Below are 27,075 nucleotides of genomic sequence, written 5' to 3' on the forward strand. Positions count from 1 at the left end.
TGGATAAGACCCATAGCTCCACCCATCATATGGGTCAGCACTGCAGTGGCTACTCTTCTACATGCTTTCTATAGATTGGCTTCCATTCAAAGGGCTTTTCTGGTTTAATGGCTTGATTGAATGGAATAATCATGGGTTTCATTTTACTATTCTGTTTTGTTGCTCCCAAAAAGTAATGCTAAAGAAAGAACTAAACTACTTTCTCTTATGAAGAATTATTTTTATATTGCAGAAAATATATTTTCTTATAGCCATTTCTTTCCCTGATCAAATGGAATTTTAATTTTAATTTCTTTTAATTTCAATGATGTCATTACAGTAGAATGAATAATATCACTGTCCAGGCTGGATACAGTTCTTAAGGGTTTCAGAGTAACAGCTGTATTAGTCTGTATTCGCAAAAAGAAAAGGAGTACTTGTGGCACCTTAGAGACTAACCAATTTATTTGAGCATAAGCTTTCGTGAGCTACAGCCGATGAAGTGAGCTGTAGCTCACAAAAGCTTATGCTCAAATAAATTGGTTAGTCTCTAAGGTGCCACCGGTACTCCTTTTCTTAGTTCTTAAGGGAAATCCAATATTAAGTGGGTAGGAATGCCTAGGAATCAAAAATATAAGATATTGTGTATTGATAGCAAAATCAGCATTCAAACAACACACTACATGGCATAGGAAGAGAGAACTCATCTATCTACAGTTGGTATTTTTATAGTGCTTTTTTAATATTATAACAGGCCTGTGATTCAAGGCTAGAGCAGATGAAGATGCATTTGTATAACAGAAAACTGGCCTATACAGCTAATATAAAATATGGTGTTTAGGAGTGTATTATTCTATAAATACGGACACTTGTTAATTATCACTATTAGTATTCATCAGTCTAAAAAGTAAACGAATAAATTTTAACTTCAGTGGAGTTACTCTAGATTGGCCCTAATGTAACTCAGAGAAGAATTTGACTATTTTTTATATTTAGCCATAATGATCGCAACACTGGCACACGATTCATGTCTGCAGTGTTAATATGATTCCCCTTAATTAAGGTGATTCATAGACCAGCAATGTGAGAATACAAAGGGTTTGTTCAGTATCATTTTAACTTTTGCTTAGAACAGGAGGATCTCAAAATTAAATGTCTTAGAAATATTTGAGAACAAGCCACCTAGGACAAACTTTGCAACATAACAGATACTTATCCTTCAATTCAAATATCGTCTCCCTCAGTATCTCTGCTTCTTTTTGGTCATGCTTTCCTTTTTACCGGTTGAGTAAAAATACAAAATAGCCTTTCAGGAGAAGGATATGCAACAGTGTGGGTCAGTTCCATTTACTAACTTTATTCAAAGCGTGGTGGAAATTTCACTATAATGTCTACTAGCAGCAACTGATTATGCTGGCCTTCATAAATACGCCTACACTGTTTGATTTGCACTTCCAGGGTTATTCACAGGTGGCTTGGACTCAGGAACATGGGCCAGATTTTCTACTGCATTATAAGGCCCTTTTGCAGTGCCCAGGTGGTGCAAATGGACCACAGTCTGGCCACAAATCCTCAGCAGAGGGTTCCCTGTTGTAGGAGAGCTCCTTGCTAGTACAAGTGTGCTACACTTAAGTCTCAGGGCTGTGGTACCCACATCTGGCATAGGCAGCAGGAAGGGGATGTGGCAAAGCAGAGCTCTTCTACTCCAATCTTTCACTAGTGTAGGGTCCATTAAAGACCCTTCTCAAGTGGTACAACTTAGAGCATTTGAGTAGCTGTTCTAAGTTGCATCTGACCTGGGCCCAACACTGAGGATCAAAGCACTATAACCAGCTCTATGATGTTCCCATCTCTCTTCTGCACTAAGCAGAGCTCTCTGTCACAGGAGAGAATCTAGCCCTATTTGTTCTTCTTATAGTTATACTCAGACTTCTGAATAGAAAGTACTAGCACTACAGGAAAAGTATCTCATTGTTTTATCCTTCACAGTGTTCTCAGTACTGCTCTGGGATAGGGTTTGGTGGGCAGGAAAGCAGCCATCTGTTCAATATGAGAGGGTGTAATCAGACCCGTAGGTGTCATTGTGCAAATTCAGAGAAGCTGTGAATCACCAAAGGCTATACAGCTTCTGATTGCAGCTGTTCCTCCTGCACACTCATCTTAGCCACTTGACTAACAACTTCAGTTTCACTCCTCCTTATAAGTGGGCAGGAAAATAGAGCTTTAGGAAAGGAACAAGGCAAGGTCGAATAAATGATTTTTCTCTTTGATAGAATATTTGCACTGGCTCCCAATTTATTTTAATAATGTTTTATGCTTAAGAGGCTGATTGAAAGCTGTCAAGATTCCTTCCCCACTCTGAACTCTAGGGTACAGATGTGGGGACCTGCATGAAAGACCCCCTCTTATTCTTACCAGCTTAGGTTAAAAACTTCCTCAAGGTACAAACTTTAGCTTCTTCTTCAACCCTATGCTGCCACCACAAAGCATTTTAAACAAAGAACCGGGAGAGAACCCACTTGAAGATGTCTTCCCCGAAAATATCCCCCCCAAGCCCTACACCCCCTTTCCCGGGGAAGGCTTGATAAAAATCCTCACCAATTTGCACAGCTGAACACAGACCCAAAACCTTGGATCTTAAGAACAATGAAAAAAAGCAAATCAGGTTCTTAAAGGTTCTTAAGGTTCAATCAGGTTCTTAAAAGAAGAATTTTAATTAAAGAAAAGGTAAAAGAATCACCTCTTTAAAAATCAGGATAGTAAATACCTTACAGGGTAATCAGATTCAAAACATAGAGAATCCCTCTAGGCAAAACCTTAAGTTACAAAAAGACACAAAAACAGGAATATACATTCCATTCAGCACAGCTATTTTACTAGCCATTTAAACAAAAGGAAATCTAATGCATTTCTAGCTAGATTACTTACTAACTTTTACAGGAGTTCTGAGCTGCATTCCTGTCTGTTCCCAGCAAAAGCATCACACAGACAGAGAGGGCCCTTTGTTCTCCCTGCTCCAGCTTTGAAAGTATCTTGTCTCCTCATTGGTCATTTTGGTCAGGTGCCAGCGAGGTTATCTTAGCTTTTTAACCCTTTACAGGTGAAAGGGTTTTGCCTCTGGCCAGGAGGGATTTTATAGCACTGTGGACAGAAAGGTGGTTACCCTTCCCTTTATATTTATGACACGCCCCCAAAATCACAGATAGGGTAAACGCTGGCTGTGATTTCTTCCTGGAGCTCTAGGCAAAAACAGAGTTAATAAGACACATGCACCTCTAAATATACTACCAAGTGTATAAAGACTAACAATATTTTCCACATCTCAAGGATGATTTTAACCAGATGATTCTGGGAAACTTTCACGGGAGAGTGCATCAGCCACTTTGTTAGAACCTCCTGAGATGTGTTGGATGTCAAAATCAAAATCTTGGAGAGCTAAACTCCACCCAATAAGTTTTTTGTTATTTCCCGTGGTGGTATGAAGCCACTGTAGTGCAGCATGGTCAGTTTGCAGGTGGAAACGCATCCCCAAACATATGGGCGTAGCTTTTCCAGAGCGTAGACAATGGCATAACATTCCTTTTCACTGGTTGACCAGTGGCTTTCCCTCTCAGACAGCTTCTTGCTGAGAAACATGACAGGATGGAATTCTTGATTCGATCTTTCCTGCATTAAGACTGCTCCCACACCACTCTCGGATGCATCTGTGGTTACTAGGAACGGTTTGTCAAAGTCTGGGGCCCTTAGCACAGGGTCAGACATGAGTGTCGCTTTAAGCTGGTTAAAGGCCTTCTGACATGCTTTGGTCCACTGAACGGCATTTGGCGGTTTCTTTCTGGTTATGTCTGTCAGTGGGGCGGCGATTTGGCTGTATTATGCTACAAATCGCCTGTAATATCCGGCCAAGCCTAAGAAGGATTGGACCTGTTTCTTTGACTCGGGGATAGGCCACTTTTGGATAGCATCCACTTTGGCCTGTAGGGGGTTGATAGTTCCTTGACCCACCTGGTGTCCAAAGTAAGTCACTCTGTGTAAGCCTATTTGACACTTCTTAGCCTTAACAGTTAGTCCTGCCTCCCTTATGCACTCGAAGACTTTTTTGTAGATGTTCCAGGTGTTCTTCCCAGGAATCTGAAAATATGGCCACATTGTCAAGGTAGGCCACAGCATATTCTCCTAATCCCACTAGGAGACCATCTACAAGTCTTTGGAAGGTGCGGGTGCATTCTGCAGCCCAAAAGAGAGTACATTAAATTCATACAGCCCGACATGTGTGGTGAAAGCTGACCTTTCCTTGGCGGATTCATTTAGCTGTACCTGCCAGAACCCCTTGGTTAAGTCCAAAGTAGAGATGAACTGGGCCCATCCCAGTTTCTCCAATAGTTCATCTGTGCATGGCATTGGATAGTTGTCTGGGCGAGTTACAGCATTTAGCTTATGGTAGTCCATGCAAAAACGTATCTCCCCATCTGGTTTGGGAACTAGAACCACTGGAGATGCCCATGCACTGCCAGAGGGGCGGATTATACCCAAATGTAGCATACCCTGGATCTCCCGTTCTATAGCAGTTTTAGCTTGAGGAGACACCCGGTAAGGTTGGGCTTTAATTGGGTGAGCATTACCTGTGTCAATGGAGTGGTATGACTGTTCAGTCAGTCCTGGGGTGGCTGAGAATGTTGGCGCATAGCTCGTGCACAGCTCCTTGATCTGTTGTCGCTGCATACACCCAAGGGTCATGGAGAGGTTCACCTCTTCCATGCCACCAGCACTTTTCCCTTCATAGTAGACACCTTCAGGCCACTCAGCATCCTCTCCTCCCTGGGCTATAAACTGACAAACCTTTAAGTCTCTGGAATAAAAGGGCTTTAGAGAATTAATATGGTACACTTTAGGCTTTCGGTTAGAGGTGGGGAATGCTATGAGATAATTAACAGCTCCCAGGCGCTCTTGGACTGTGAATGGCCCTTCCCATGACCCTTCCATTTTATGGGCCTGGAGCGCCTTTAAGACCATGACCTGGTCCCCTACTTTAAAGGAATGCCCTCTGGCATGTTTATCATACCAGGCTTTTTGCTCTTTTTGAGCATCCTGTTGGTTTTCTTTAGCAAGGGCTAAAGAGGTTCGGAGGGTGTTTTGTAGGTTAGTTACAAAGTCCAGAATGTTAGTTCCTGGAGAAGATGTAAACCCCTCCCATTACTGCTTCACCAACTGTAATGGCCTCTTAACCTCACAGCCATATACAAGTTCAAATGGGGAAAACCCTAAACTGGGATGTGGTACAGCTCTGTAGGCAAAGAGCAACTGCTGCAACACTAGGTCCCAATCATTGGAGTGCTCATTTACATATCATGGCCCCCAAAGTTCCATTAAACTTCTCCACCAGGCCATTTGTTTGATGATGGTAAAGGGTGGCAACCAAGTGATTCACCCCATTAGCTTCCCAAAGGCTTTCCATAGTTCCTGCCAGGAAATTAGTCCCTGCATCTGTGAGGATGTCGCAGGGCCAACCTACCCTGGCAAAGAAGTCTGTTAGTGCCTGGCACACACTTTTAGCCCTGGTGTTACTGAGAGCTACTGCTTCTGGCCATTGGGTGGCAAAATCCATGAAAGTCAGTCTGCTTTCCTCTGGGTGTCTTTTTCGGAAAAGGACCCAGAATATCCACAGCTACTCGCTGAAATGGAACTTCAATGATGGGGAGTGGCTGGAGAGGGCCTTTGACCTGGTCTTGGGGTTTTCCCACTCTTTGGCACACCTCACAAGACCGGACATAGGTAGAAACATCCTTGCCCATTCCATCCCAGTGGAATGATTTTCCCAAAATGTCTCTGGTTCTGTTCACCCCAGCATGGCCACTAGGAGGATCATGGGCTAAACTTAATACCTTGACCCGGTACTTAGTTGGAACTACCAACTGTCTCTGAGGATGCCAGTCTTCCTGGTGTCCCCCAGAAAGAGTTTCCTTGTATAAAAGTCCTCTTTCTACAACAAACCTGGATCGATTAGAAGAGCTCAGAGGTGGTGGGTTGCTCCGTGCCACCGTCCAAGCTCTCTGGAGGCTTTCATCTGCTTCCTGTTCAGTCTGGAACTGTTCCCTTGATGCTGGAGATATCAGTTCCTCTTTGGATTGTGGACCTACTCTTGGTCCCCCTGGAAGTGATGCAGGGGATGGGGCTGATTCTATTGACTGTGAACCGCTCTCCACTGGTGCACTATGTTGGGATTCAGGCTCCAGCTGAGCCTCTTGTGTAGGGTTATCGGCTGCTGCTCGTGTAGGTTTGGTGGGGCCCTCTGGTGTTGGGGTTGCAAGTACTGGATTCAGTGCTGGCAATGGGTCTGGTGCTGGTTGTTCCACCAGTTCCAGTTCTGGGACTGTCTCTGTCTGGGTCTCTGGGACTGGATCCACTACTGCTGCTGCTGACATTGGAACTGGATCCCATGCCATCACCTCTGACTGGGTCCTGGTAGAAGTTTCCAGATTAGAGCTAGGTGTGACAAGTTTCTTAGCCTGGCTGCGGGTGACCATTCCCACCCTCTTGGCTAGCTTCACATGATTGGCCAAGTCTTCCCTCAACAGCATGGGGATGGGATAATCATCATAGACTGCAAAAGTCCACGTTCCTGACCAGCCCTTGTACTGGACAGGCAACTTGGCTGTAGGCAAGTCAAAAGAGTTTGACTTGAAGGGTTGAATCATCACTTGGATCTCTGGTTGATTAAATTGGGGTCCACTAAGGAAGCATAGATAGCCAATACTTGCACTGCGGTGTCCCTCCATGCGATGACCTTCTTCCCGCCCACACTCACAGTTTCCCTCCGCTTCAAGGGTATCTGGGAGGTATCTGGGCCTGAGGACCTCTGGCGTGATTCCGGTGCAATGAACTGTAATCTATTGGGGTTCTTGGGGCAGTTAGCCTTTACATCCCCAACTCGTTACATTTAAAACATCGTCCAGCTGATGGGTCACTGGGGCAAGGTGGGTTGCCGGAGAACGGTGTGGCGGGATGATAAGGCGGCTGGAGTGTTCCTTGGAGTGTAGTTGGGGCCTTGGGCTTCCCGTGGTAGTAGGGTGTGGTCTGAGGTTGTCCCTTCCGGTATCTGCTCCAACTGTGACCAGTTTTTTCTTTTCTGCCACCTCCACCCATTTGGCTCCAATCTCCCCCACCTCGATTACAGTTTGGAGCTTCCCATCTAAGATGTATCTTTCTATTTCCTCAGGAACACCCTCTAAGAACTGTTCCATTTACATTAGGAAGGGCAAATCTTCTGGAGATTTAACACTTGCTCCTGATATCCAGGCATCCCAATGTTTCACAATGTGGTAGGCATGTCGGGTAAATGACATCTGGTTTCTACCTTCGGGCTCTGAACCGCCGACGGGAATTCTCGGGTGTTAGCTCCAGTCTGACTCTTTAAACAGTTCATACTTGTTCATGTGCTCCTTAGGCATTTCAGCCGCCACCTCGGTTAAGGGTCTACTGAGCTGCGGCCTCAGCTCTACCATGTATTGGTCTGTAGAGATGCTGTACCCAAGGCAGGCCCTTTCAAAGTTTTCTAAGAAGGCCTCGGTATCATCACCTGGCTTGTAGGTGGGGAACTTTATGGGATGGGAAGTGGTATCTGAAGAAGGATTGCTAGGGTTTGTTGGTATATTCTGCTGAGCCTTTGTCTTCTCCATCTCCAGTGCATGCTTCCTCTCTTTTTCCTTTTCCTCCAGTTCTTTTTTCCTTGCCTCCATAGCTCTCCTGTGGGCAGCCTCTTGGGTTTTTTCTGCCTCTTTTGCTGCCTCCATTCTGGTTAACTCCAGTTTGTGTTTTGCCTTGGTTTCTGTCATCGTAGCCTCTCTGTTTAACTTTACACCCAAGAGTTAGAAAGAAAACCACAAAGAACCCGGCTTGTAAAATTTTGCTGTGCTGTAATAGCTATTCTCAGCCTACAGAAAAATCCTTTGAAAAAGAAAAAGAAACCTAACACCTTTGTCTCCAGGAAAATAGACAGAAAATCCCTCTAGCTGCTCTTAGATTAAAAAAAAAATCCTCTTCAGGTCTGTGAAAAACTTGTGAATTTCCCTGCAGGAGGTTAACTACCCTGCCTTTAGGTAGAGAAAACTCTAGCTCAAAAAAGAAAGATCCCTTTGTTATGCCTGCTGCTCCTTCCCCCCAGGCAGAGACACAAAATTTATAGCTGCAATCCTCTTTTACAAAACCTTTTAAAATCATGCTGTGCTTCTGGTTCAAAAATGATCTAAAAAAAAATCTCAAAATGATCCCACCACTCTGCCACCATGTCAAGGTTCCTTCCCCACTCTGAACTCTAGGGTACAGATGTGGGGACTTGCATGAAAGACCCCCTAAACTTATTCTTACCAACTTAGGTTAAAAACTTCCTCAAGGTACAAACTTTGCCTTGTCCTTGAACCCTATGTTGCCACCACCAAGCGTGTTAAACAAAGAACAGGGAAAGAACCCATTTGGAGACGTCTTCCCCCAAAATAACCCCCCTAAGCCCTACACCCCCTTTCCTGGGGAAGGCTTGACAAAAATCCTCACCAATTTGCACAGCTGAACATAGACCCAAACCCTTGGATCTTAAGAACAATGAAAAAGCAATCAGGTTCTTAAAGGTTCTTAAGGTTCAATCAGGTTCTTAAAAGAAGAATTTTAATTAAAGAAAAGGTAAAAGAATCACCTCTGTAAAATCAGGATGGTAAATACCTTACAGGGTAATCAGATTCAAAACATAGAGAATCCCTCTAGGCAAAACCTTAAGTTACAAAAAGACACAAAAACAGGAATATACATTCCATTCAGCAAGCTATTTTACCAGCCATTTAAACAAAAGGAAATCAAATGCATTTCTAGCTAGATTACTTACTAACTTGTTACAGGAATTCTGAGCTGCATTCCTGTCTGTTCCCGGCAAAAGCATCACACAGACAGAGGGCCCTTTGTTCTCCCTGCTCCAGCTTTGAAAGTATCTTGTCTCCTCATTGGTCATTTTGGTCAGGTGCCAGTGATGTTATCTTAGCTTCTTAACCCTTTACAGGTGAAAGGGTTTTGACTCTGGCCAGGAGGGATTTTATAGCACTGTGGATAGAAAGGTGGTTACCCTTCTCTTTATATTTATGACAAAAGCTATGTAGACAGGAATAAAGTTCTGTATATAATTTCATGGAAGACTGATAAATATTTCAGAATATTTCTGTAATGTGAAACAGTTCTCTGTTGTAGACTTACAGCCAGCAAGATGAGACTGGGATGTAAGATGGTCCTTTAACTGGAGATATCAAATGCCTTCTACTCTCATCTACCCATATGTACTTCCTTTTAATGACACACTGTCCTGATGACTAGGGTGACCAGATAGCAAGTATGAAAAATTGGGACAGAGTATGGGGGTAATAGGCACCTATATAAGAAAAATCCCCAAATATCGGGACTGTCCCTATAAAATCAGGACATCTGGTCATCCTACTGATGACACACCATCAAGAAGACAATACTTCTATGCATGACATTACATCATCAAGGATAGTGATAAGGTTTTTGTGCTCGATCTATAGATCAATCAATCCATCTGTTGTAGGGTTTTATACTGCTGCCCATCACTGTAGTATCTGAGCAACTTTTGTGTAGAATAAATAGTAGTAGTGAAGACCTTTGTGGTCTTCATGGAGTCTCTGGCACCTCTCCCTTTTCAAGTTCGAAACTCTGCTTGGAGTAGGGTTTTTCGGGGGGTTGTGGGGTTTTTTGGGGTGGAGATTGGTAAGGAGATAGGAGCATTAGAGGGTGTCAGTGTTAGCTTTGGACTCCTTTCCATATAAAGGAGTAAATACTACTGGAAGGGAGATGTGCGAGTTGGGAATTCTAAGGCCCTGATTCAGGAAAGCATTTAAGCACATGATTAGGTTAGTGTGTTCCCATGTATATGGGAAGGGGAACTTTTGATATTCTTGTTGTGTATCCCCTTTTCACATCTTTTGAGGTTGTGCATGAATAGGTGAAAATGTGAAAAAAGTTTGGGGGGGGGAATGGGTGTGAGAATACATGAGACCTACAACTGCATCTGTGAGGTCATCCGTAGATAGTAAAAAGCTGGATGGGGAGCATGTTCCCCATTACACCCCACAGTGGCTCCTAGTAAAGCTTCTATCTCAGCTCTCTGATTTCTTTAATGTTATGGTTAGTATCAGGAGAAGTTTTTTCAGTACTTTCGGAACAATCTAATGAAACCTTTTAATATCCTCTCCAAGCAAGTCACCTTTGCTTGTAAATTTGTTATGATTATGCAATCACTCAGTATAGATTGTAAGCTCCTTAGAAATGGTCCATGACTCATCTATGTCCTGTACTAGCATATCGCTAGTACTTAACAAATAACTCTTAATAATAATTGCTTAAAAGCTATACTGAATTTTTTTCCAGGAGGGGGGATTATTCTTGACAGTTTTCTGCTTTCCTATTTGTCAAATAAATGCAGTATTTAATCATGCTAATGGACAGCTGCTATAGGAAATAGGACAAAATGCAACTGTCCTTTTTGCTTTTTCCCTTTACTATTCTGATGCAGAGTCAGGGAATAGGAAAGAAAAGATGAGGGGATCCCATCAGGTAACAATAAACTTCAAAGATGGCGTAGATCCTTGGGCCAGACTGTCAAAACTAGTGAGGAGGAAAACTTTAAGCATATATCCTAAAATATATGCTCATTTAGGCTCTGAATAAAAAAAATACAGTATTAGAACTATGGGAATAACAGATTTTTTGGTTCACTGACAATTCTGAAAAATAAATAAAATCATTTTGGGTTGACTGAATAACAAATTTAAAAAAACTTTTCAGCCAATCCAAAAAAAAATGGTGGTGAACAAAATGCTTTGTTTCAAAATAAAATGTTTCAATTATTTTTCAAGTACTTTTTAATTTTGGCCTAAAACAATTCAGCTAATGTTACCAAAAAAACACACCTCTCTCCTCCAAACCCCCCTCCCCACCAAAATGTTCTGGTAACACCAAATCTGCATTTTTTTTTTTTTTTTGCAACAAAAATGTTTTGGTTGAAAAATTCACCCAATTCTATGCAGTACAGCATCCTACACTTAAATAATAAGCCTTTTAAATGTGCAGGGTCAGACTGTACTTGGGTAACCCACTGGTGAATATATGTTGCAGGTTCCCCCACTGTGTCAATCCACAGAGGATATGAGTTTTTACAGTCCCTAACACCAGAGCATCGTACCTTTAGCCAAGCTGTAGCAGCTTATGCTTTTGTCTCTGGAAGTCCCCTGGTCAATCCCCAGTGTGTTGGCCAAGATGGCAGTTGTCACTCCTGGACTCTGTACAGATGCACAAAACCTATAAGAAGATTCTCATCTCTCTCTTTCACCCTGCTGCACCTGCAGCCACAATGTAGTGGTGGACTGCAGGCCTACCTTCCTCTTTATTCTTCTGCAGAAAAAAACTTCCCAAAAAGTGGAAAGTGAGCAGGGGCATGGCCCTACTTCCCCCTGGCATTAGTCAGGTCTGGATGGAGAAACACACTGTACCTTCAGAAATGATTGTGTAGCTGCTTTGTTAGCATATATTTCCAGGTAGCAATTAGGGAGCAATTCTACACGAGCCAGCCAGAGTTCCTTCTGGGATTCTGGCTACAGCATGGCTCATCCACACCCCATCCAGTATTCCTGAGAATGCCAAGGGCATTGTCAAGGTTCCTTTCCCACTCTGAACTCTAGGGTACAGATGTGGGGACCTGCATGAAAACCCCCCTAAGCTTATTTTTACCAGCTTAGGTTAAAACTTCCCCAAGGTACAAACTATTTTACCTTTTGCCACTAGACTTTATTGCTGCCACCACCAAGCGTCTAACAAATATATAACAGGGAAAGAGCCCTCTTGGAAACTCCTTCCCCTTCCCCCACCCCCAAAATCCTCCCAAACCCTACACCCCCTTTCCTGGGGAAGGCTTGATAAAAATCCTCACCAATTTGCATAGGTGAACACAGACCCAAACCCTTGGATTTTAAGAACAATGAAAAAAGCAATCAGGTTCTTAAAAGAAGAATTTTAATTGAAGAAAAAGTAAAAGAATTGCCTCTGTAAAATCAGGATGGTAAATACCTTACAGGGTAATCAGATTAAAAAATATAGAGAATCCCTCTAGGCAAAACCTTAAATTACAAAGATACAAAAACAGGAATATACATTTCATTCAGCACAACTTATTTTATCAGCCATTTAAACAAAATGGAATCTAACGCATATCTAACTAGGTTGCTTACTAACTCTTTACAGGAGTTCTGACCTGCATTCCTGCTCTGGTCCCAGCAAAGGCAACACACAGACAGAGAGAGAGAGAGAGAAGCTTTGTTTCTCCCCCACCTCCAGCTTTGAAAGTATCTTGTCTCCTCATTGGTCATTTTGGTCAGGTGCCAGCGAGGTTATCCTAGCTGCTTAACCCTTTACAAGTGAAAGGGATTTTCCTCTGGCCAGGAGGGATTTAAAGGTGTTTATCCTTCCCTTTATATTTATGACAGGCATAATTGCCTGTAGCTGGCAGGCATTTAATTGCATGCAATAATGAATTTTCTTTTAAAAGCTTACAGTTCCATTAGTGTCACATAGCTGTCAAAATCATATTATTCCCAGTGCTTTTTTGAATAGATACTGCAGGAGCTTTGTTATGAATTATCAGTTTTTTGGGGGAAAAACCAAGATCCATTTGTGGAATGATATTCTTTGTGTTTTCTCAAGTTTTTGTTGTAATCCTTCTCTGTTTAAGTAGGTCAAACAGTTTGCAGTGTGAACGAAAAGCTGTAAGATGTAGTTGTCAAATGATGGCACTCTTTCCTTGTCATTCTCAGGTGCATTAGTCATTCGGAGAATCAAACAGGCCTTGGCAGATCAAAGAGCTGCTACATACATCTTCATTTAAGACAGTCTGAAAAAACTCAGTGGATAGAAAAGGAGAGAATTCTGAGACTGAAGGCATATTTCATTAATCAGCATGAGGATTTATTTGTGAGGTTTAGTTATACAGGATACACAGTGCTATAATCCTTAGCAGCTAACTTGGTCATAGCAGTATGATTCTGCTACTGATGTTTACTGCATATGGATTACTTACAGCTAAATCAATCCTTCCTTCATTGTTCTAATATATGATCATTCAGAGAGATGTGAACAGACAGGCATAGTGGAAACCTCCACTTTTGCAAGCTACATAATTCAGTTTGCCAGGCATCCATCTATAGCTTGTGGTACAATCATTACAAACTACAAATGGAAATAATATTCAAAGCACAAATGACATACACTTCCTAGCCAAGATCATTCAAATTGAACTATTGTCCTTGTGGTCTAATAACCAGGTCTGGGCATCTGTTCTTTGTCATTTTGGTGTAAATAGTATTGGGTTACATCAGGTAGGTTTGTCGGGAGATTGCAAAATAAATAATGTTATGCTCTCAAATCAAAACACTGGTTCAGGATTATCCCCTTCCATCTGAAAACTCACAGGAGGGCCCCTTCAAGGTATGTCTTGTGGAATATCCTCCGTTATGCTTCCCTGGGGTTGGGAGAGGAATTTTTGTAAGTGGCTTCAGTCCCCAGACACACTGGAAATGACACTACTTTTTTTTAAAACTTCCCTTTAGAGTCCCATCTAGACTGGGGGGGGAGGGACTGCGGGAGACAGTGATGAAATCTCTCTACAGTGGCAGAGAGAGGTCTATGCATAGAGGATGCCTGCTGCTAGCAGATCAGCAGGTTAGGATCCAGCCTTTGATTTTTAAAATATGCTTAAAACATTTGTGATTAATGGGCTGGTGGAAAGACAAAGGCCTGCAACATTCCAAAAGAATGACTGTAAGAAGCATTATGGTGTACACTGTGCAAATGCCAGAAGCATGCTATCTGATTTTTTGGACTGTGTTCTAATTCTGCTGCAACTTCATTATTTTATATATCCTTCAAACGGGGAGAGTGCTCTTACACTGAGGGGGAAAAACATGTAATTAGAGAGAGGAAAGATATCCAACTGATTAATCAGAGAGTAAATTGCGAAATCTGACTGTAATCAACAGAAACTTAACTCAGCCACAAACTGTTCTGTTTACACTATTGGCTGTGAAAAACCCTTCCACTTTTTATGTGAATTATTAGTGGAAATCGTCCCTACTTTCACAGGAATGTTCTGAGGATGAATTAGTTAGTATTTGTAAAGTGCTATAAAAATGAAAAGAAATGAAAAGTGCAATCTGAGAACTAAGCATTCCCATTGTTTCACCTATTACTCCTGCCTACTGAGTGATCATTAACTCTTAACAATTTGCAACCTCTATTTAAATTTGTTGTGCATGGTCCATGCTATATAAATAACAAATCATAATGTTGCATTTGTATCATAATGTTTCACTTTGTAGTACACGGTAATAACTACATTATGACACCATGAAAATACCCAGTGTCCTAGTGACTGTAGCTATCTAAGATTCATGACTTTCTGAAACAGTGTACACCACCGGATTATACCCAAATTGCCCCCAGAAGGTAATATTTCAAAAAATAAATATTGTAGCATTACACCATCATATCAGCAAAGTGCTTGCAAAATTGGGCAAAAAAAAGGGGGGGGGGGTTTGGGGGGAAAAGCCAAACTAGAATCCCTTTGGATTTACCTGTAGGTGCTTATCCTTTCTAAAATTGGCATAATATGTATTGTAATAACTAAGGTTTCAATTTGGCAAGATGTTTAACCATATGTCTGACTTTAGGCATGTGAGTAAAGATAAGCATGTACTTAAATATCCTCCTGTTTGGGCCTAAATTTAAAATTATAAATGATTTCATAAATCATTTTGAATAAATGTCCTACTGGATGAGATAAAGAATGTAGGATTGTTCAGTGTTGGCACTTGGTTGAAGAAAGACAGCTGGTGAAATGCTAATTATCTACTGTATTTGAAGAGTGTGAGAACCAGGGAAGGAAGTGTGATCTAATTCTAAGGCAATATAAAATGAGGAGTGAGCTAAAAGTTAGACTAAATATAAGGAAAATCTTCCTAACAATAACATCTCAGGTCTACAGAAGAAATCATCATTGTTTCAGTGAATTGAAATTGATAATTATTCAACACCTCTCAAACAAAATAAATGAATATGCTTGGGGGTTGGATAAAATGAGACCTGAATTTACCCCAAGTTCGATTTCTAAATTAAAATATTGGAAGTTGCCAGTAAAAAACAATCCTGTGGTGACCCAATAGATTTATTTCTTCTCATATCTCCAACATATGATCACTGTAGCACAGTTTCCGGTTAGTTGGGGAGTCGGGGGTGTTACTAGTCTTTGTTTTCTTTATCATTTACTGTCTTTTATGGATTAAGCTTTCAAGAATGTGTACTTCCAATGTTGTTGTTTCTTGGGGATTTGTCCCTGTGTATATAGCATTATCTCTTTTCTGATGTTTGATTTTTCTTTGACTATAAAGACTAAGATTTTTGGAGTGAGTTAATTATAGCTAGGGCTGCAGATTTGTCACAGCATTTTGTAATAAAAAATCATGGAGCAGTCACAGTAAATTTAGTAAACGTCACATTTTTCAAAAAGCAAAGGAGTACTTGTGGCACCTTAGAGACTAACAAATTTATTTTGAGCATAAGCTTTCATGAGCTACAGCTCACTTCATCAGATGCATGCAGTGGAAATACAGTGGGGAGATTTTATATACATGGAGAACATGAAACAATGGGTGGGGGAGCCTTTTGTAGTGATAATCAAGATGGGCCATTTCCAGCAGTTGACAAGAACATGTGAGGAACAGTGCGGGGAGAAATAACCATGGGGAAATAGTTTTACTTTGTGTAATGACCCATCCACTCCCAGTCTTTATTCAAGCCTAATGTAATGGTGTCCAGTTTGCAAATTAATTCCAATTCAGCAGTCTCTCGTTGGAGTCTGTTTTTGAAGGTTTTTTTTTTTTTGTTGAAGAATTGCAACTTTTAGATTCTGCTATTCCACACAATAATAGCATCCTATTTTCATCAAGCCTTGAACAAAAATGTATTTTTACAATTTCCCTCTCCCTTTTTTAATTTCTGTCTCTCCATATGAGCCTGATCCAAAGTCCATTTAAGTAAAAGTAATGATTCATATATACTTTAATTTATTTCTGTGTAAATATGGATTTGGTAGGAGGGCAGTAATCTTCAAATATATTGATGACATATTGATAATTTTTGTTCATGGTACCATTTTCAAATATGAATATCTTGTATGCCTCCCATGTAATGAAACAGTATTATGACTGAAATAATTCCAAATTTCTCTGTTGCATTTACATTTATTTTGAGTGGCTGTATCCTCGTCGTACAGTTTTCTCATGTATTCATTTCAAAGCCTAGATGCCTTTGAGGGTGAAATGTACCCTCTATTCTATGGCAAAATCCTTAGCTTTACCTGTGATATGTAATACATTTACAACACAAGCATGCACAGGCCTGGATAGTCGTATAGCTATCTTTATTTTATTTATTGTTTGTGGGGGGACCGTGATGGGGGTGAACTCCCCACACTGGCCCTGCAAGAATTGAATTGGGTCAAGTGCGCCCAATCAGCCAGTTAGGCTGCAATCTGGAAGAATTAAGCCTGGGAGGAAAGCCCTAATTATAGGAAGCTTGCCTGTGTGGGAACAGGTGGTGCTTGTATGAAGACAGGATATTGGAAGCAAAGGAGGCACCTGTGAGGTAATCTGCAGTCACTCCCTGGGAGGAGGGAAATGTGTTTGGAGATTATAGAGACAAATAGCCTATGGTTACCCCTGGGGAGGAGGGAGTTGAGAGACTGGCAAACCCAGAATAATGGGGAAGGCCAGGAGGTAAGGAAGAAGTTTGGGGGAAGGCAGCAAGGAACCAAACCTTGGCTGCTGATTAGAGAGTCCCTGAGCCAGAACCCAGAGTAGAGAGAAGGCCTGCGTTCCCCTACTGGCTATTAAGGGAATGGAATCTGGGTGAGTGAATGGGAGGACTGCCTGCGACTGTTGATGAGTATGGACTTTGATACATATTCCTCCCTCTTCTCTTTCCTGCCTGTGCCTGAAAGCAAAAACCACACAGTGACCTGGCCTGATGATGCAGAAGTTCCTGGAATGAGAGAGGGGCTGCAGGCTGAGAGAGTGGGAGAGTGTAATCACTGGAAGGGGTATTGGTCTGGAAGAGTCAACCCCCAGAATGACCAGGAAGAGGTGCCATCCTGTGGTGAGTAGAGCACCTGGTGATAGTGAGACAGAACTTTCTCCTGAAGCTGATTATCCTGACTCTACCAAGAACTAAGCATCTCTATCATTTTCCCCTCCAAATGCAAGACCCATTTCTTTGACCTAGCCTTCTCAAATATAAACACGTAGCAACAGGTTTGCTTATTTAAACCAACAACAAGACACTCCATTGCACATGCTTCTTTCTATGGGGAAAGGATCCGAGAACAACCAGGACATATGTATGCACATTGCCTAATGCACTACTGAAAGGGGCTCAGATACTACTGTGTTGAGCGTGGTATAAAAACCTATAAGGAATGGAATTGGTTTTGAGATGATTTGAGGCAGATGGTTTTGAGGCTTTTCAGCTGGAGGATCTGAGTTTTGGCTAAGAATTTTGTATTAATCTGAATATTAAAACAAATATATAAAAATATGTATGAAGCATATGTTTTATATCAAAGACTTAATGTATCAGAGCATATATTATTTATACTTGAAAGCAGCTACTTTCATATATTTCAGTTCTTGCATGTAATATACTGTATATTAAAAAAAAGTTATGGGCTAGATCCTCAGCTGCAATAAATCAGCATAGCCCATTGAACTGAATGGAGCTACACTGCTTTACACCAGCTGAAGATCGACTGGCACATAAACTCTATGTACATAAAACACATTTTACATTGCACGATTTCAGATGTGGACTGGATGTCATGGAAGGGCAAGGTTCGAGCTGGTTCAAACCAATGCCCTCACTCCCAGTTGTTAGTTTGGAGTAATCTCTTCTACAGAAATAATGAGAAACCCTTTGTATTCAGTAGTGCTGAGTGTTTAGGATGCTGCTCATCTACAGATCATAAGGCTGTACAAATGAAAAACTTGGCAACCCTCTTTTCCTGTTTATGGCCTCAATTCAGCAAAGCACCTAAGCTTATGATCAAAGTTAAGCACATACTTAAGGGCTTTGCTGATTCAGAGTCTGAATTGGAATGGAATTACTCACATGCTTAAAATTAAGCATGTGCTTAAGTGCTTTGAATTGTGGCCTGTAAGCAGTGGTAAAAGTCAGTTTCTAGGCACTGTGAAAATATGCAAAGCCTCATTTACATTCCTGATAGTAACTTTCTTTTAGGGTCCAAATCCTAAAATATAGAAGGCTATAAAGTGTCTATGGTTAGGCAATTTAGCAAACAGAGGGAACTGTACATCCAAATACTGCACTAGTGATTTAAATATTGGATGACATGGTTACTAATGATTATTGACTTTCCTATTCTTTATCCATTCTAAGTACTCTAAGGATAACACAAAGCAGTGACATTTTGTCTGAAAGTAATTGGAAAATGAAATTTATTTTATGATCTTTCAGAGAAGCTAAGACAATATATAAGCTGTCATAAATATAAAGGGAAGGGTAAACACCCCTAAATCCCTCCTGGCCAGAGGAAAAACCCTTTCACCTGTAAAGGGTTAAGAAGCTAAGATAACCTCGCTGGCACCTGACCAAAATGACCAATGAGGAGACAAGATACTTTCAAAGCTGGGGCGGGGGAAACAAAGGGCCCTCTCTGTCTGTGTGATGCTTTTGCCGGTACCAGAGCAGGAATGCAGGTCAGAACTCCTGTAAAGAGTTAGTAAGCAACCTAGTTAGATATGTGTTAGATTCTGTTTTGTTTAAATGGCTGATAAAATAAGCTGTGCTGAATGGAATGTATATTCCTGTTTTTGTATCTTTTTGTAACTTAAGGTTTTGCCTAGAGGGATTCTCTGTTTTGAATCTGATTATCCTGAAAGGTATTTACCATCCTGATTTTACAGAGGTGATTCTCTTACTTTTTCTTTAATTAAAATTCTTCTTTTAAGAACCTATTGCTTTGTCATTGTTCTGAAGATCCAAGGGTTTGGGTCTGTGTTCACCTATACAAATTGGTGAGGATTTTTATCAAGCCTTCCCCAGGAAAGGGGGTGTAGTGCTTGGGAGGGAATATTTTTTTTGGGGGGGGGAGATGTTTCCAAGTGGGCACTTCCCCTGTTGTTATTGTTAGACACTTTGGTGGTGGCAGCGTTTAACCTAAGCTGGTAAGAACAAGCTTAGGGGGTCTTTCATGCAGGTCCCCACATCTGTACCCTAGAGTTCAGAGTGGGGAAGGAACCTTAACATTAGTGTATATTTCTTTACATGGACTCCAGCAGGTTGCATGGTGACTCATAATGGTGGTAACTTTTTAAACTGATCAGTGCAAACAGAATATGGTAAAAGCTGCTAAGTAACTTTCATTAAAGCAATCAGAACTGACATATAGCAGCCTTTGAAAATGAAGCATATAATTATAACCACATCTCTATTCTATAGATTTGCAGGATACTGGTAACCTCTTTTTTTTTTTTTATATATTGGAAGAAGAATAGTCATTTCATATATATTGGTCTCCCTGGATGCATATACCTGTAACCCCAAGTCAGAGCAGCAAATAATATACTGTCAAGCTGGAACGGCATATGAAATGGTGTTCCGCAGGGATCTGTTCTGGATCCAGTTCTGTTCAATATCTTCATCAAAGATTTAGATAATGACATATAAAGTTTGTGGATGATGCAACCTCTACCAGCTTAGTAAGTGCTTTGGAGGATAGAATTAAAATTCAAAATGATCTGGACAAACTGGAGAAATGGTCTGAAGTAAAAAGGATGGAATTCAATAAGGACAAATCCCAAGTATTCCACTTAGGAAGGAACAATCAGTTGCACACATACAAAATAGGAAATGGCTGCCTAGGAAGGAGTACTTCAGAAAGGGATCTGGAGCTCCTAGTGGATCATAATCTAAATATGAGTCAACAGTGTAATACTGTTGCAAAAAAAGCAAACATAATTCTGGGATATATTGGCAGGAGTGTTGTAAGCAAGACACGAGAAGTAATTCTTCCTCTCTACTCTGCACTGATTAGCCTCAACGAGAGTATTCTGTCCAGTTCTGGGTGCCACATTTCAGGAAAGATGTGGACAAATTGGAGAAAGTCCAGAGGAAGAGCAACAAAAATGATTAAAAGGTCTAGAAAACATGACCTATGTGGGAAGATTTAAAAAAAAAAAGGTTTGTTTTGTCTGGAGAAGAGAAGACTGAGAGGGGACTTGATAACAGTTTTCAAGTACATAAAAGATTGTTATAAGGATGAGTGAGTAAAATTGTTCTCTTTAAACTTCTGAGGAGAGGACAAGAAGCAATGGGGTTAAATTGCAGCAAGGGAGGTTTAGGTTGGACATTAGGAAAAACTTCCTGACTGTTCGGTAATTAAGCTCTGGAATAAATTGCCTAGGGAGGTTGTGGAACTTCCATCATTGGAGATTTTTAAGAGTAGGTTCGACAAACATCTGTCAGGAATGGTCTAGATAATACTTAGCCCTCCCATGAATGCAGGAGATGGGACACGACATCTCAAGGTCCCTTCCAGTTGTATGATTACGATTTTTTTGAAGGATCCCAAAAGATTTTTACATGTTACGTACAAAAGTTTCACAGGTCTGAATGATAACTACTTCTGGGGTGGAATTTACCACAACAATACACATACAATTCCATCCTGTCTTTATTTAAAAGCACACTTTTTAATTTTTCAATGAGAGCTTCTTGGTTTTAAACATGACTTAGTTAACAAAGCATACGTGCTTATAATATTTATAAATAATGGTTGAATTTTTTTTTAAGATGTGATATTTCTCTTCTGTGCTTTGGTCATTTTAAAACATGCAATCTTTACATGGAAAAGACAATAGTATGTGGAGTACACACATACTCCACCTGCACTGGGGAAATATGCAAAATTCTCTTTGTGCAGTGGGTTGAAACATTATTTAACCTTTAAAAAGGTGGCATTATCCAAACTGTCATCCCATTGAGAGCCAGATTGTGACTCCCTTACTCGCACTGACTTCCATGGGACTACTTGAACAAGTAACTCCTCACCAATGTAAGGGGTTCACGGTGTAGTCTGAATGAGTAAGAGAATGTATCTACTCTTCCTTCAGTGGGACTTGCAGGATTTGGTTCCAGTTTGTGGTCTTCACAGGGTCAAATATTCCATGTGTTTTGGGCTGGGACACATTTAAAATGTGGCCCATGATAATCTGAACAGGACTTTTGCATTCAACAAACTAACTTGTAACTTCTGAATGCATATCTCCTCTTTCTTAAATAATAGATTAACTACTTTCTATTCTAGCCAGATGTCTCCTAAACTTATAGTGCTTGCAAAAATGTCATCTGACTTTTTTCCCCTTCAATCTAGTGTTGCTTTCTTTATCAAGCCTGTACCCTATACAATCTGCTTGAATGTTTTAAGACATTTGAATGGATTAGTAGCTAACAAAGGTGTCTTGAATGGTTCTTAAATCCTTCTCATGGATACCTGCTAATGTTAAGTTGCTTTAACGTTCAGTACCTGTATATGTTTTTATTAGTAATGCTACAAGAAAAGGTAATCATTATGGACCCAGTTCTTTCTCTCTAGTTGTATGACCCATCACCTGCCTTGTGCTGAGCACCCACCTGAGAGTTTGGAAGTTTAGGGTGCTCAGCATGTTACAGAAGATGTTTAGTACCTTGTAGAATCTGATCCATAGGGCCAGATTCAAAGGCCACAGAAGTCAATGGGAATCTTTTCATTGACTTCAGTGGGCTATGGATCAGTACCTAAGAGAAGCTGTTACTTATATTCTCTGAACTTTGCCACCATCACTTATTAAATAATGTGGCGAATCTTCCTTAAAAATTCATCCACTTAATTTCTGCTAGGGATGAATAAACTGGTTTGGATCAAATATGAACCATTCCACCACAACCTTAGTAACTTCGTCCAAAATGCATGCTTTTCCATATATAAAAAGCACCTATTTAATTTTTGTAGTCTAAATTCATATTTGTTTTAGCAATAGCTTTAGTAGTTTGAGAAAGCTGCTGGAATCTATTGTGAATTCTGAGGGTTTTTTAAAAGTTATTTGCATTCCACATTATGTAGTAAAAATCAGAGACTCACTCCAGAAAATAAATGAGTCATTTATTTAACTCTTGGCTGGCAATACAGAGTGTATAGAGGACAAGTAAAGGCAAATAATAAGGGATTCTAATGTAATGAGTTTTTTCTTACAGACCTTTGGAAGATTATCAAGAAAAACCCTCTAATTTTTTAGTGGATGGAGGACTTGCAGCTTGTCTTTTTTGAGGGAGGTGGGGGAGGTTTGTCTTGTCATATTCACACTTCTGCAATTTGTGAGTGCTTTGTCCTTCTCTGGGATTTTAACTTTCCCATAATGGTGAATGAAGAAAGACCCTGTCCTTGAATATCTCCTTGCTGTCAAGTCCCAAAATATAGAATGTTCAGATACTATAATTACTTGAAAGGCCACTTATACCCTAGATTTTCTTTTCCCTTGTCTGCCCCATTGAGAGTCATTTGTTATAACTGCTGAAGAATCAAGGTTATTTGTATTTCTTCATGTTGAAAGGTACTCTCCCTTAAAATATTATTCATAACCACAAATTCATGAAGTCTCCAGCACTAATAAGCCTATTGAATATCATAGGTTTTTATGAAAACACAACCTGTAGGGTCACTGTTTCAAGGGGAGTCTTGCAATGATATTTTCTACCTTGCATGCTGGACCCAAATGACCGACTATTCTCAGCGACTAAGCTCCAACCATTACTACGATATATACAGAGAAAGAGAGACTCATAATTCACATTTTGTTGTCCTAGCTATAATAGGACTGCTATAGAATATTTTACACACTAAAAATAGTATCTCTGAACCTTATAAGAAGTTTAGGAAGAAATCAAATATTTATTTTAATGCTTTCTTAGTTATGTCAAAATATAAATACTGTATTTAGACTTGAAGACAGCTACAATGCATTGCCAATAACAGTGTACTGCTTAATTCTCCTCTGACTCCAGTGCTAAAGAAGGTCTCTAAGACTCATTAGGGAAACCCTCCTAAGCCAGTATCTCCTGTTCCAGGTTTGCCTAAAAGAATCCCTGTGGGGCAGGGAACATGGTCGCTGAAGACGGAGTAATCTCAGATAAAATGACTAGGATTTATAAAAGAACAGGAGTACTTGTGGCACCTTAGAGATTAACAAATTTATTTGAGCATAAGCTTTCGTGGGCTACAGCCCACTTCATCGGATGCATGCAGTGGAAAATACAGTAAGACGATTTTATATACACAGAGAACATGAAACAATGGGTGTTACCATACACACTATAATGAGAGTGATCAGTTAAGGTGCGCTATTACCAGCAGGAGAGGGAAAAAACCCTTTTGTAGTGATAATCAAGATGGGCCATTTCCAGCAGTTGACAAGAATGTGTGAGGAACAGTGAGGGGGGGGGGAATAAACATGGGGAAATAGTTTTACTTTGTGTAATGACACATCCACTTCCAGTCTTTATTCAAGCCTAATTTAATGGTGTCTAGTTTGCAAATTAATTCCAATTCAGCAGCCTCTCATTGGAGTCTGTTTTTGAAGTTTTTTTTATTGTAATATTGTGACTTTTACATTTGTAATCGAGTGACCAGAGAGATTGAAGTGTTCTCCGACTGGTTTTTGAATGTTATAATTCTTGACGACGTCTGATTCGTGTCCATTTAGTCTTTTATGTAGAGACTGTCTGGTTTGGCTAATGTACATGGCAGAGGGGCATTGCTGGCACATGATGGCATATATCACATTGGTTAGATGTGCAGGTGAATGAGCACATTCAGGAGACACTTGGGTTTTGGCTGAAACATTCCACCCAAAACCCAAATATTTTGGCTGAAAACGGAAATATTTTTATTGTGAAATGCTGTCACAGTGCTTCATGGGGGTGATTTGGGTTTATTGTACTCCCATTCTCTCCATAGGCTAGGCTCCCTGGTTGGGCATGCTGTACCACAGTCTCGCCTCTTGGTGAGAGGAGGTGGTGTCACATAGGCATGGTTCATAATGGAAAGTGAACTTGAACTGAGGAGTCCAGCTGTTACAGGGTGGCTGACCCCAGTTAATGAAACAAGCCCAGTGCTCTTTTTCCAGAAAAGGTGCTCCCAGTTTGGTCACTTTGATGTGCCACCCTCCTAAGATCAGAGACAAACCCAGTGATCATGAGTCCTCATGAACATCAGTCACAAACTAATAAAATTGACTGGAGGAAGTCTGTGAGGAAAATTGCATACAACTTTTAGTCTTTATGCTATCTTGCAACTTGTGATAATCTGTTGGAGGAAATCGGAACAGAGTTGCTTTTTTGCTTTCCTTAGTGTATTCTGATATACAGATATACTGCAAGAGAGTGCTTGTAACCCCTCTCATAGCAGGTGAGAACAATTTCTTTTTTAAATTTGAGTATATTCTGTCTATAAAGGACAGTAGCAGCTTTTAAAAATTGTAAAATTAACTAAATGCACAAGGCAAATTTCTAAATACAGTGTAACATCCCTCAATGAGGGAAAAAGAGTGGAAAATATATATGGAACTAATCATCCCCTGCTAAAATTAATCCGCAGACATGGAAAGGTTATGTGAAAAAAAACAGTTGGTTGAAAAGCCACAGAGCCCATTTAAAAAAAAAAAAAGAAAAAAAAACTATATCCACCTCCAAGAAAAAAATCCACACTAATGTTTTACCAATCATCACACTCCTCCATTTCCTCACATGTTGCATTCTCTTTCTCTAGATTGTCTTCGTTGTCGTGTGAGCTCTTTTGGCCAGGGACCGTCTATTATTGTGGGTTTGTTATAGCACCTAGTAAAAGGAAGTCTTGATCCTGATTGGGTCCTCTAGGTGCTACTGTAATACAAATAAGTAATAAGTACTCACATTATTTCCTCATGATGTGGGCTTAATAGAGTAGATATGCTGCTTTTAATTGTGTGCAGCCTGCAGAAGTGAATTGAGCCAAATTATTTTTCTCCACCAAACATTTTACAGTATGCTGCTATTCCCTCTCTCTCCTGTAAGTCTATATTGAAGGGTTATCCAGTTTCAGGCTGCTGTGGGTCTCAAGTTTGACTGTTTATACATTCTATAGGTTGTTACAGTACATTGGATACATTTTTTGCGTTTAACTTTTCTTGTAGCAATGTTTTTGTGGAATAATGTTAGAGCAAAATGAATGAATGAGGCCCTCATTCCTGGGTGGGGAGACTGGCAGTTGATCAAATAAATGCCTAATAGTGGATCAACTGTCCAAATTGTACTTCCATAGCTGTGTCAATTGCTGCAGGAGGAAGGAAAAGCCAATGGGTGACCTTAAAAGCCTTCAAAACTAAGACAATAGCCCTGCTGTTTTCTTCTTCTAGTGGACAGATTTTTAGGAGAGGACATTTCAGCATGTTTACATTGATTATTCCCTGTCCATGAGGTTTGAGGCTCTTGTGTTCCAAGAGTTTTTGGTAAAACTGTAGCAAACTTGTTGTTGTGGGTATACGTTATGTGTAGAGTAGAGACAAGCAGAACTTTTCTTGTAGCAATGTTTTTGTGGGGGAGGGATAGCTCAGTGGTTTGAGCATTGGCCTGCTAAACCCAGGGTTGTGAGTTCAATCCTTGAGGGGGCCATTCAGGGATCTGGGGCAAAAATTGGGGATTGGTCCTGCTTTGAGCAGGGGTTGGACTAGATGACCTCCTGAGGTCCCTTCCAACCTTGATATTCTATGATTCTTAATTATGTGTCATAGGTTCCATATTGCAAAAAGCTAATACATATTCTCTTAGCATAGTGATAATGGTGGGTGTTTCTGAAGCTGTTAAACTGTGTTCTGTTCCCACCATTTCCATGAAATTCATTGCCATGATGTGCACCAGAGACACAACTGTGAAGTTGCCAGATAGACACGATTTGTTATAAAGCTTTATAGTATTGCAGCAGGGTTGGCTGATTCTATCACCAGTGAGCTTCAGGCTCAGCCATCTGTTTCTTTTTTGCTGCCCTAAAACTGATTAGAATTGAAAGTACTTTGTCATTAAGTCATAACACTCAGGTGCAAGGGAGAGTGCTGGAAGAAAGTTTGCCTGGGGCACCAAGAAAGCCTAAGGGTATAAATGCCAGCTTCAAGAGAAGCTCCGTACTCATCAGTCTAAAAGGATTAAAATATTGAACATGGTAGATTTATGAAGATGTTAAAATTTAAGGGTTTTTTTTAATTAGTCCCTTTGCAGAAGTTTTCCATTAGTTATAGAAATGAGCAGAAATGCCAAGTATACTAGTGTCTTGGAGGTAGCCTATAAAACATTACTTTTTGTCACTCTCAGATGTACATGAAGGTTATAGAGTACCAATACTTGGAAAAGTCGCCCTTACTAAGCATTAGGCTCCTACATGAATAGAGAAGAGAAGTTGGAAATATGAAGGTTAAAAACTGAATCTTAAACACAACTCAGTACACTAAAGCTAATGAATTTTACACTAATGAATTTTAAGAAAATGACAAGTAGCCTTAAAATAAATCCAAACACTGTAGTAGGAGGTAATATATAATTCACTTTTCCTCATTGTTTTGTTTGTTTGTTTGTTTCATACCCAAAATTGTGGTAGGTGCTTCATAGAAAAAGTAAACCCCTGCAGAGATTACAATCTGCATTTAAAAGTATATGTAAGCAAGAGGGAAAAATCAAAAACGTGGAATGGGGAAGATAGGACGAGTAATAATATAAATTGTTACATAGTTTAGGCATATGCCCATCTTGATGTTTCTTTTAAATCCTTGCGTCTGCTGGCAACATGGTGGGAGTATGCTTATAGAAGGGATTTCAATGAAGAGAGGGTTGTAGCATGGGGAGTGGGATTTGAGGGAGAGTGGG

General features: G+C 40.4%; 1 long non-coding RNA gene across 1 annotated transcript in view; it reads left to right on the forward strand.

Moving 5' to 3' along the window:
- Positions 1 to 27,075, forward strand: part of LOC311519295 — a 271,844-nt gene that overhangs the window by 175,067 nt on the left and 69,702 nt on the right. Inside the window, exon 2 of the long non-coding RNA XR_014711246.1 lies at positions 17,078 to 17,232. This is a non-coding gene — a long non-coding RNA (uncharacterized lncRNA). The remainder of the gene's footprint in view (positions 1 to 17,077; positions 17,233 to 27,075) is intronic.

The sequence above is a fragment of the Lepidochelys olivacea genome (assembly GCF_965140295.1).
Source record: "Lepidochelys olivacea isolate rLepOli2 genome assembly, chromosome: 4".
NCBI classification, from domain to species: Eukaryota; Metazoa; Chordata; order Testudines; family Cheloniidae; genus Lepidochelys; species Lepidochelys olivacea.